This window comes from Canis lupus, chromosome X, assembly GCF_011100685.1.
Source record: "Canis lupus familiaris isolate Mischka breed German Shepherd chromosome X, alternate assembly UU_Cfam_GSD_1.0, whole genome shotgun sequence".
Classification (NCBI taxonomy): Eukaryota; Metazoa; Chordata; class Mammalia; order Carnivora; family Canidae; genus Canis; species Canis lupus.
Window position 1 is genome coordinate 112,167,968 of NC_049260.1, and position 13,129 is coordinate 112,181,096.

The 13,129-nt window shown below is 36.1% G+C and overlaps 1 long non-coding RNA gene across 1 annotated transcript; it reads left to right on the forward strand.

Annotated features, from left to right (window-relative positions):
* The first annotated feature begins 2,854 nt into the window (after positions 1 to 2,854).
* Positions 2,855 to 7,163, forward strand: LOC111094890. Its single transcript, XR_005386019.1, has 3 exons — positions 2,855 to 3,606; positions 5,332 to 5,407; positions 7,116 to 7,163. It is a non-coding gene; the product is annotated as an uncharacterized LOC111094890 (long non-coding RNA).
* The last annotated feature ends 5,966 nt before the right edge of the window (positions 7,164 to 13,129 follow it).

Sequence of the window (13,129 nt, forward strand, 5' to 3'; positions counted from 1 at the left end):
GACTTCTTTTTTTTTTTTTTTTTTTTTTTTAAGGACTTGACTTCTGAGCCCTATTTTGCTATTTTGCAGTATGCACTGTCTGGCACCTGCTTTACTGATAGCTAGAGACCAAGCCACTACTGACTCCAACATTCGCCAGAGACACCATTAAACTTGCATCGACCCTTTGTTTAATCTGGACTTATCTAGTCAGTCCTTCTGGATGTTATGGCTTCTCCATGGAGTCTGTTTAGGCTCCAAAGTACAATGGTTTCTGGGGGAAATTGAGGAAGAGTCTGAAAAGCCCTGGCAAATTAGACCTGGTGCCCCTAGCTGCAAAGTTATTGTCACCATTATGATCCTCAGATTTAGGCTGGTAGGGGCCCTTCATTATAGAAACATTGAAATTATTAGAATAAAAGAATTTATATGCCTACTAAAATTAATGTTTAGCAATCAAGAAACGTTTTACGTAACCATTAGAAAAACATTCAATAGTGCAATAACTACCATTATAATAACACTTAATTCTTTTAATAAATTGATTACATTTGATGATATAATTTAAGAAATAATGAGGTAGGTAGTAAGAGTTATGTGGTAAAGAAAAAGAGAAATATATTACCCAAATTAGATTACCTGTCAAACAATTGTAGATTAAAGACTTCATTTATTGGAATGAGCTAAGGAGAAAAATCACATGCAAAAGGGATAAAACTGTACGTTTTAGCTTTCATTGCTAAAATGCTAAAGAAGTAGTCATTTATTAGTTCCCTTGATAGTCATAGTAGTGATATTAATCATAATGAATTCACTAAATGATAATGTGACTATGAGATGCAGTGTTAGAAATTCTAATTTAATTTTTAAAATAATTAATAAAATATACTCCAAAGAATTGGCCTCTTGTTCTGGGGAACATTTTAAATGGAAAGATGTTAATTTTATTGGTGTCACAATTATATTATAGGATTAATGATGATAATGTTCACTTAGATGTAACAAGGAATTTTAATGCAATTTAAATTACTTATACTGTATTTTTGAGGATTTCAGTTTTACTTTTGCTTTGCAGAAATCAAACCAAACATAGTATATTTTGATAACATTATGGAAAGTGGTAAATGGTGCAGTTTAAATACTTCTGAAAAACAGAATGTCATCCTTTACTTGCAAATAAGGCCTCTGTATCAGGCCTCCTGCCTCCTGCTCTGTGGAGCAGGAGGTATTTCTGTGGGTGAGGCTGGTATGCTTTAAAATTGCAGGGACATTTCAAAGTGGTCAGATTGGTAAATTGGGTCAGATTGGTAAAGGGTATTCCTTCATGGGAACAAATGTGTTCTTAAGTTAGTATTTTGAAACTCTGTATAAGACTGGGGTGCTTTTGGGACGCCTGGGTGGCTCAGTGGTTGAGCGTCTGCCTTTGGCTCAGGGGGTGGTCCCAGAATCCTGGGATCGAGTCCCACATCGGGCACCCTGCATGGAGCCTGCTCCTCCCTCTGCCTGTGTCTCTGCCTCCCTCTCTCTCTCTCTCTCTCTCTCTCTCTGTCTCTCTCCTGAATAAATAAATAAAATCTTAAAAAAAAAATACAGGTTCCTTCATGGAGCTGGTGTGTCTGTAGGGTGACAATTGACCTGTTTAAGGGTCATTGTAGATCAATTTATTCCAACTCCCTCATTTTATACCTGAGGAAAATATTGCTTGCTCAGAAAATAAACTTTGAAGTCGTGATGTGTTCTAGAGAGCTGCTCTGTAGAAATACATGTATTATCTATATCATTTCTGATCATTTCCAGAAGAGGATATAGAGATAAATCTGACTTATCTAATTCACAGTAAGATATTTAGCAGATCCAGATAACCAGTCTATTATGTTTCTCATTGTAGGAACTATGTTGCATTTTCCAAGAAGATGATATTTTAATGGAAATAATATATTTTCTTTATTTAAATTAAGAGATTTAATCTTAAGGATTTAAATGAAGTGTCCTGAATTATTTTGTTCTGTATTATTTGTGTGTTCAAAATGAGACTTTTAGTTTTATATATTTAAACTCATCTTTATGAATTATATTCCTGGATAAATCCAATGTGTGTTAGTTTTATAATCAGAAACTAGAACTGAGGTGGGCACTTGACGGGATGAGCACTGGGTGTTATTCTGTATGTTGGCAAATTGAACACCAATAAAAAATAAATTTATTATTAAAAAAAAAGAAACTAGAAACGATCCATGAGACCATTATTAAAAATAGAAAATGGGGCAGCCCGGGTGGCTCAGCGGTTTAGCGTAGCCTTCAGCCCAGGGCCTGATCCTGGAGACCCGGGATCGAGTCCCGCATCGGGTTCTCTGCATGGAGCCTGCTTCTCCCTCTGCCTGTGTCTCTGCCTCTCTCTCTGTGTCTCTCATGAATAAATAAATAAAATCTTAAAAAAAAAAGAAAATGAATCAATTCTTCCCCTCCCCCACAGGACTTTATCATTCTTATTAGACCCAGTGGGGATTTTCGAGCATACTGTAGAAAAAACTGGGCTAATTAAGAACTACCCCAAGCAATTAATTTTATGGCATTCAATGTTTCTTATTTAATTATATTTGTAGAATAACGTAATTTTTTTCTGATTACCAAAATAATACATATTAATTACTCTAAATGTAGCCAATGCATAAGACTACAAAAAAGGAAAATAAACCAAATTCCACCTCTGGAGAAAAGAACTGTGAGCAAGCTGGTATACCTTTTTCTTGTATTGTTTCTATATATGTGTCTAAATATATAGCTATAATTTAATTAGCTATCCTGCTATGATGCTGTTTAGTGATTGCTTTTTGGATATAATATGTCACAAAATTTCACTAGAGGAATGTTAGATTCCTTTAACATGGTTCTTAACAGCTACATCATTTACATGTAATAATGCCGTAGACTCTGGTCGAAGAATAATGTTCGATCCACAGAACCCTGAGCAAAAGAGCTCCCAGGCTTTTATTTTGCTGATTGTGAGAAGGGTCACGTCAGTGTCCCAAACCTTAAAGGACAATATTTTTATTGCTCAAGGAGGACCATTACCAAGACATTAAACTTCCACTTCCTTGAGTGGAAACGGTGGAATAGGAGTTTTCTACTATCTTCCCATTGAAAAAAAAATACCTATTTTGGGAATCACTCACAGACTAGAGTACCTTTGTGGAAGTCCAAGAGTCCAGCAGAGAAGTTCCAGCACGCTGTTGGGACAAAGCTACCTGAGATTGGAAACACAGAAGAGGATAAAAGGACTAGTTTCCTTTTACCAGCATCTCTCCTCCCCCACAGCAGCACAGCTCGGTACCAAGAGAGAGTTCTTAGCCTGCTGTTTCTGCCACATGGGAAAGTGAGTGTGTAGGTGAACATCCAGCTGCCCCAGCCGTGCAGAACTCTGCCAGAGAGGCTCACTTCTTTCTCATCCAGTCCAGAATAAAGATTGCTGCACAACTAGAGCTGAGTGGCTGGAAGAACCGCCAACAGGGTTCTTCAAGAGCATCAAAGGGATGTAGATCCTACTAAGTACTTTGCAGAATTCATCAGGAAGCCTGCCCCAAAACCACTGGGGATGACTAGCCTGTGGATCGTCCAACAGGCCCACAGGTACCCCCACCGTTCACTCCCCCACACACATACACACTGTGGCTGGCTCTCTGTGCATGCCCTTGAGGGGGGTGGGTGTGCAAGCTTTTGCAGATGGTAGGGGAACATGCCAGAAAGCTGGTCTGACTGCAAGATTTGGAGAAAGCACACAAACTGGAGTTGTTAGCACCAGTTTGACAAACTGCCAAACCTGAGAATCTCTGACAGGGCTGATAGAAGATATTTTTCTCCCAAAACCACTTAATAAATTATTGTTTCCTTAATTTCTCTTTTCAGTAGCTCCTTGTTAGTGTGTAGGAATGCAACTGATTGTTGTAAATTGGTTTTGAACCCTGCAATTTCACTGAATTCATTTACTAGTTTGATAATTTTGTGGTGGATTCTTTAGGGTTTTCAGCATATAAGATCATGTCATCTATAAATAGAAGCAATGGAACTTGTTCCTTTCTGATTTGAATGCCTTTTATTTCTTTTTCTTGCCTAATTGCTCTCAGTAGGACTTCCAGTACTATATTGTATTGAAGTGGTGAGTTTGGGCATCTTTTTTTGTTGTTGTTGTTCCTGATCTTAGAGGAAAACTTTCAGCTTTTTACTGTTGAGTATGACGTTAAATGTGGGTTGGTCATGTATAGCCTTTATTATGTTGAGTTATGGTCCTTCTACAATTAATTTGTTGAGACTTTTATCATTAAAAAGTGGTGGATTTTGTCAAATTATTTTTCTGCACCTATCGAGGTGATCATGTAATTTTTATTCTTTATTCTGTTTATGTGATGTATCACATAGACTTATTTGGGCATGTTGAACAATCATTGCACCCTAGGGATAAATCCAACTTGATCATGGTTTATGATCTTTTTAATGTGTTGTTGAATTCTGTTTGGTAGTATCTTGTTGAAAATTTTTGTGTCTATGTTCAGAAAGGATATAGGCCTGTAATTTTCTTCTCTTGTAGTGTCCTTACCCAGCTTCAGTATGATTTTAATCTTTTTAAATTTGCCAAGATTCCTTTTGTGACCTCTCATATGATCTGTAATGGAAAATGTTCAATGTATTGCTGAGAAAAATGTCTATTTTTCTGCTGTTCAGTGGAATGCTGTATATTATTAGTTTCATTTGGCTTAAAGTATGGTCCAAGTCCAATATTTCCCTGTTTCCCTGTTGATTTTCTGTCTTTGTGCTGTATTCTTTGTTGAAAGTCCCCTACTATTACTGTACAGTTGTATATTTCTCCCTTTAGATCTGTTAGTATTTTTGTTAAAGTTGGCATCTTCTCATGGTCTTTTCTCCATTTCCCTCAGCCATTTCTTACATGACATGATTTAATTCTCTTTACATAACATCCTAGTCACATTCTTTAGAATATCCTCCAATTTGCAAATGCCCCCAGATAAATATACTGAGTATTGCAGAATTTACACAGTGGGCAAAAAAAAAAAAATGTTGGTAGGTTTCCACCCCCCAAACAATTCCAAACACTCAGGTTTTAAAAAATGGAGCCATCTCTATTTGAGAGTGAATTTCTATGAAAATTAAATTTCTGGCATTTCCCTTAGACATACAATCTTTTAGTCATTTTAAGCCATATGGCATATAAACTTTCACTGTTTATCCTGTTAGTAATTAGAGTAGCACATTTTGAAATTGAAGACAAACTAGAGATAAAGTAAGATTTTTTTTCCCCAAAGACCTGGAAATGAAATAATGTGTTTTACACTTTTTCAGGAAAAGAAAAGTGATATTTCTTCAAGTGGCAGTGCATGAAGCAAGAGCCATGAAAAAAAATTAAGAAACGCCCAAGGTTTGTACCTAATTTTCCCCATACATCTATGCTATAGAGTGACAGGAAATCTGTACATCTAAGAGGGTGACGTGTAGTGATTTGCAGAAACTACCTTCTAGTCAGCTACTATATAACATTAGGCTACATTTTCTTGGGCTCCAAAATTTGTTTTGGCATTTCATTAATTTATAGTTACTGTGACCATAAATTCTGAATTTTCTAAAAAGTTATCATTTGAAAGATTCTGTAATATTGTTGAGCCATATTTTGCAGCACTGGGCTCAGAAATATGAGTTGATGTTGCATTTGAATTTTGTGTAGAATTTCTCCAAGGTTATAGAGGATGAACATCTATTAGCTAGGTGATGAACAGGTAATGGGTTTGGAACCTCTAGCCTGCTTAGCAATTCCTGCCGTGTAAAATGATCTTCCTTTTATGAAAAACTAGTCTTGACAGTGATATTGGGGGAAAAAACTAATTTGAAATGGATAGTTTAGTCCCTAATGTCTTACCAGAAAGTGTCTCTATTCCTGTTGTTATCTGTTCAGACTTGCTACTGTGAAAATAATGTTTAATCCCAATTATAAAGACTTGGAATAAATGAAGGCCAGAAATCATTAAAAACCTATTGGGTTTAATATAACATTTTATTTAAATGTTCTTTTTGCTTCTTTTCATTTAACCTTTCTGGTGACCTGATGTGCTCAGGCATGGTATAGAATAACCAAGGGAAGTGGGACACTTAATTGAAGTTCATAGGACTTCATCTGAAAAGGCGTTTTTCTGCTTTTTGTAACTTATTGGATTATTAAATGTAATATGTTAAAGTTGCATTTTAATTACTTTTCAGAAATGTGTCAGGGACTGATTTTTCTAGTACGTAATATGGAGCCGTGCTGTTCCATAACTAGCCACATTTGACATGTAGTCAGTTCAAATGGAGATTTGCTCTAAGTACAAAATACATGCTGGATTTTGGAAACAATACAAATAAGATAAGGTGTGATATATCATTAAAATTTTTTAAGTTATATGTTGAAATGATACTATTTTAGATATATTAGGTAAAATCAAATATATTACTAAAATTAATTTCAGTGGTTTTTAAAATGTTTGTATTGTGGCTATTGGAAAATTTTAAGTTACATATCGGCTTACATTGTATTTCTATTAGTCAGCACTTGTATGGAGAAGAGAGATTTTTTAAATGCCTTAAAGGAGACGAAACTTTTGCTTCTTGGGCTACCCAGAAAGCTAGCCAGCTGCTAGTCCTTCATCAGGAAAATGGCAGTGTCAATGTGCTGTAGTCAGCCCCTGATGTCACATTTTGCTGCTTGTGACTTACTGTGTTTGACCCATCTCAGCTGTTCCATAAATATGTGTTGAATTGATATTGACTTACAGTTGCATTTCACTGGCTTATGAATCAGGAATTTTGAGTCTTGCCTTCAGCTCTGCCTCTAACTAGCTCTGCGACCTTGCACAAATCACATCCCCTTTACTTGTCTCAGTTTTTTCCTTTGTAAAATGAGGGAATTTAATATGGTGATTAAATAATCTCCAGTTCAGACATGCTGTGGTTCTATCGTGTGGCTCTACCTGGCAGTTAGAATTTCCATTTCTAAAGTGGCACAGAAGTTTTTACTCTAATCAAGATGACTTTAGTTTGCATGTGACTGTCCCCTGTGACTGATTATTCCTTTTTTCGTGAATATGTTAACACAGTCAGCTTCTGGAACCTGCAAGGAACCACCCTTCTGTGATCCTTACCTGGTATGTGAAATATTCCACCTCTTCTCTCTCTTCTCCCCTTACAATGTTCAACATTTTAATTATTAGTCATGCTGGCATTTTAGCTTTGATTTTGCATTAAAATGTCTAATGTGTCACAGGAAGAGCTGTTCAGCCCAGATGAGCACATTAGGGCTTTGAGGTATATTAATAACTTACCAGATGACCTGTTGCCACTTGGTGCCTTGGTTTATTACTCTGTAGAATCCTATTGATCATACTCTATATATTTGTGTTGACCTATGTCAAGGAAAGTTCTACTCTAGTACCCATACTTTCACATAAAGAACTAAGCTAAGCTGCATACACAAGAAAGAAAAGGGTCTCTTGAGGAGCTTCGTTAACACAACTTATTCCTTTCCATTCATGCTTCAAGCCTTACTATCTGTACTGGTCCATCCATATTCCCCATAGCCCATCTATATCCCCTAACAATGGAGGGGACTAGAAACTTGCTGAGTACTTAGAGCTCTTCAAGGAGTATAAATTGCTTGTTTCTATATACTGAGTAATCCTTTGGCTTTGTCAGACTCAGATCCTTTTAGCAAAGAGTTAACAGTTGAGTAGAGGTCATATATAGATACAAGGAACATTTACGATGAAGTGCCATTTGGATTCAGGGAAGACAGACTAGAGACATTAAGGAAGGCTTTCAGGAATATTCATGCTATCTTTATAGGGATCAGTGGCAATTAAAAAGGGGAGAAGGTGGGAGGGGGCAAAGGATTCAAGGCAGGAGGAATAATGGGAAAAAAATCAGAAGTGAGAGGAGCCAAGTTTATGGAAGAGCACATACTTTCATTTGGATTGATCACAGATTAGAAGATTGATGAAATGGAGTTTGTCAGATTATTTTAGAATTGCAAGGGACCTCTAGTGGGAAACACTGCAGATTTGAAAGATATCAAATGTCACAGCAAGAGTTATTATGGACATTATCTTCAATTAGTACGACCGTCTAACTCAAAGTTGATTGGTGTAGTGACTGTGGCTCTCCACGCAGATTCCAATCTCAAGGTTATGCCATCTGCAAAAGAGACTTATAAACCATTTAAAAGGCAGCTACTGCTGTGCTCCTGTACTGAGTGGTAGAGTCAAAATATCTAACCAATCTATCTTTGAGTCTATCAAAGCCATTAGATGACACCCGGTATCTTCTGCTCAAAGACTTTTCTCATGCAGCTATCTTCTCTCTTCCTTTCATAATTATTTTTTCTTTTGATTTCACCATTCTAATTACTATACAAATATACTGTCATTCTTTCCATTTTAAGACAGAAAAACATATTCTGACTTTATCATGCCTTTTCTCTGCCTCCTTTGCTTCCGTTTGAAGCTAAAGCCTGAAAAAAATCAATGCTTACCATCTCCACTTGCTCTCCTCCTGTCACCTCTTTTTTTAAAATTGGATTTCAATTTGCCAACATATAGCATAACACCCAGTGCTCATCCCATCAAGTGCCCCCCTCAGTGCCCAGCACCCAGTCACCCCCACCCCCTGCCCACCTCCCTTTCCACCACCCCTTGTTCGTTTCCCAGAGTTAGGAGTCTCTCATGTTCTGTCTCCCTCTCTGATATCTCCTGTTACCTCTTGAAACTAAAGTGATTCAGTCAGGATGTTATCTTCACTACTGCACTGAAACCACACTTGTCAAAGCTGCCAGTGACCTCCATCCTGCTTAATTTGATGATCAAGTCTCAGTACTCATCTTATTCCACTTCTGAGCAGCATTTGACATAGCTGGTCACTTTTTGAAGAATTTTTTTTTTCACTTGACTACCAGAATATGACACAATACTTGTTTTCTTCCTACCTTTGTGACTTTCCCTTCCTGTCTCATTTGCTATCTCCACCCCCATTCTTCCAGCCAATAAAAGTGCACCACGACTCAGTTCTTGGCTCTGTATCTTCTCTCACTTAGATAATCTCATCCAGTCTTATGGCTTCAACTGCCATCTGGCTGTTGATTCCCATGTTTATATTTGATTCTCAACTTCTTCCATGGATTCCAGGTTTTTATTTCCAGTTTACTGCCTTATAGCTCCAACTGGGACACCTAATTGGCATCTCCATTTTAATATGTCCAAAACTGATCTCTTGAGCTACCTCCACAATCATCTTTTGTACAAACCCACTAATTCCCCAGTTAGCTCATTTCAATAAAAGAAACACCATTCACCTGGTTGCTCAGGTAAAAACTCCTGAAGTTATGCTTAACTCCTTATTTCCCTCAGATATCCATACAATCCATAAGCAAAACCCGTTTTCTCCACTTTCAGGATATATCCAGAATTTCAGCATTTCTTACTTTCTCTGCTCTATCCAAGTCCAGAACAGTACCACCTTTCAACTCGACTTTTGTAAAGCATCTTAACTCTTCTCCCTGTTTGTATCATTGCTCATTTATAGTCTATCATCAAGAATGAGCTATCTTACTGATATTCTTGGCTAATTTTTCTATTGATCACTTAGAGGGTATATTAAAATCCCTCTCTCTAATCATAAACTTACCTTTTCCTTCTTATAATTGTGTCAAATTTTGCTTTACATATTTGGTAGGTATGTTATTAGATAAATACAAATTTTAAAACTGCCATATCTTCCTGATGAAGTGAATCTTTTCTCATTAGAAAGTTTATCCATTCATTTATTTAACATCTACTTATTATTTATTGAGCATTTACTGTGCACCAGGCACTGTATAGTAGGTGCAGTGACCAAATAGAAAAAAATCCCCGCCCTAATGGCGCTTACATTTAGAGATACTTTATCACTTAAGCAGTGTCTTTTGCCTTATAATCTATTTTGTTTTATAGAAATAGCTCTAATTCTTTTTCTTTTGACTAGAATTTGCTAAAAGTTTTTCATCCTTTGCTTTCAGAATTTATATTTTAGATGTTTCTTGTTAAGAGCATGTACTTGGAATTTTTGTTGTTGTTCTTGGAATTTTTAATCCTGCCAGAAAATACTGGTCTTATAGCTGGATAATTTAGTTCAATTTAAATTAATTGGTATATTGGTATATATTAATTGGTAATTACTGGTATATTTGCATTTATATCTTAACATATAATTTTCTTCTTTTACTTGTCTGAGCTATTTTATTATTCTTTCCTTCCTTCATGATTTCTCTTGAATCAAATATTTTTTATATTTGCATTTTTTTTCATGCTACTAAATTCCGGGTACACAATTCTATTTTTAGTGATTACCCTATAAATTATAACATGCATACTTCACTTTTCAATACACTTCTCTTCCTCTTTTTTGAAATTTAAATTCAATTAACATGTAGTATATTATTAGTTTCAGAACCACAATGAGAATACCACCTTAACACCAGTCAGAATGACTAAAATTAAAAAAAATAAATTAATTAAAAAAAAGAATGACTAAAATTAACAACTCAGGAAACAACAAATGTTGGCAAGGATACAGAGAAAGGGGAGCCCTCTTACATTGTTGGTGGGAATGCAAGCTGGTACAGCCACTCTGGAAAAACAGTATGGAGGTTCCTCAAAAAGTTAAAAATAGAGCTACATTAAGACTTAGCAATTGCACTAGTAGGTATATACTCCAAAGACACATTTCTCTTCCTCTTGACAATATAGGGACCATAGAATACTAGCTACACTTAAATTCTTTCAACTGACATACTCTAGTTATTAAATGATTTTTTTTTATGGTGAGCCTTTCATTTTCCTCAGAAAATTATTGTTTCGTATTCTTTGAGATTCAAATGTATATGACTTTCTCCAAAGAGAATTTTTCTTTTTTTCTTGTGTCAAGTGTCTGGGGCTACTACCCATTGAGGATTACTTTAAACTAATTTTGTGGCCTAAGTTTTTTTGGAAGATATTCGGGCAATATGAATTTGGGTTCCTAATATTTATTTGGGCCAGATTTTAGTTGAAAAATCTATGTGTCTCCCCCAACAAGCGTCTATTAGCATTTATAAGGCAATTTTCCTTGCTCTTCATTAGAGATTAATGTGAAACAAAGTCAGGTTTACTTGTAGTTCACATTTACACTGAAGTTGTAAGTGTATGGATTCTAAGATCTATGAAAATAGGGGCTCTTATTAGATTGTCCGTTTTTGTGATGATCCTAGGCATTGCTTTCTGTTCCCCACAGCCCCTATCCAGCCCCTGAGATCACACAAAGGAAGTTCAGTTCCTACAGGTTTGGCAACAAAAGTAGTTTCATTGCTATTGGAAATCTTGTCTTCATTTATATTTTGACTTGATGACTTCAGTGTTTCAGTGTTTTTAAGAAGATTATTTTTAATTCAGCACTTTTACTTAATTTTAGCAGGATGTTGGTCTTCTCAGCCAGACATACTAATGGAAAGAGAAGTATCTCAAATGGTTTTTTCCCCCTACATAAGCTACAGTGTTATTCTTAAAATGTGAATCTCATTATGTTATTTCCCTGCTAAAATCCCCCAGTGGCCTTCTATCACACATAAAACAAAATCTAATATACTTACCATAAATTATAAAGTCTTACATGATCTGGCCTCCCACTGACTCCTTGTCATAGTCTCCCAGAATTCTCTGCACTGTTCATCCCTTTTGTAGACACACACTGGCCACCTTGAACATTCTTAGAACATTCTATTACTAGAATATACCTCTTGCCTCAGGGTCTTTGCACTTTCAATTTTCTAGATATTCACATGGCTTTTTCCTTCATTTCATTCTGCTCAAGTACTACTTCCACAAAGAGGTATTTTCTGACTACTCTTTTTAAATTAGAGTATCTTTTGCACGTTTTCATTCTCTGCTTTATTTTTCTTCATACTACTTGTCACAACATGGGATTCTATTGTATATGGTTTTACTAATTTTGTTTATTTTCTCTCTGTATCCAAAAGAGTGTAAGATGATTGATCCCAGAGCCATTGTTTCCCTGCTGCTGTACCCTAAACATTTGAAACAGGGCTTTTTCAATGTCAACAGGTTTGTTAATGAACTATTGACATTTTGAGCCAAATAATTGTTCATTGTGGAGAGCTGTTCTGTGCATTGTAGGATATTTAGAGTATTCCTGGCCTTTACCCACTAGATGCCTATAGCACACCCCCTCTTGAAATAACCCAACATGCCCCAAGACTTTGCCAAACATCTCCTATGGAACAAAGCCAGTCCTGGTTGAGAACTGCCAATCTAGAACAGCTCTTGAAACAATACTTATTCATTAATAAATGAGGATTCATAGGGTTGAATCATGATTTTGCCCTTTAGTAACTGTGTGATTTTGAGTCTGTAAAATAACAGTCATAATAATTGGCTTATAATTTCACTGGAAGAGTTAAAGAAAAAAAATGCATAGAAAGCATTTACAAGAGTGTTTGACACAAAATACTCAGCAACTGTTGTTTTCATTATCTTTAAGATCTGGATCAAATATCACCTTTTATCTGAAGCTTTCTCTGATTTTTTTTCCTCACAAAATTCTCTCTTGTGAATTCTAAAACGTTGTCTTTAATAGACCATGGCATATCAATTTTAATTATTTGTTGTGGTGTATGTTTATTCTAGTGGACTGTGAAAAGGGAGAGTGCCATGTTTGTCTTAGTATCTCTTGAGCTTACATAACATTTGAAACGACTTAAAGAAAATATATTAAAACATGTTCCCTTTCCTTTAGAATGGAGGAAATTGAAACCCATTAAGATGATGGGATATTGGAGAAGGTCTCATAATTGATCTTTGTTTAGTAGGAACCTTCTTTCCTGCCCCTGGATAGAGTAAGGTCAAATATCAACCAAGAGCACCAGGGCAATTAGAGGCAGAGCTGACATTAAGGAGAATTTTCAAGCTCCTAAACCATGCCTTGCTTCATCTCACCACATTAACCTCTGAAGAGAACAATATAATTAGGGAAATGGACCTCCAAAGTCATGGTGTCAACCCCTAGCCATATGACCAGGGGATTAGAAGTC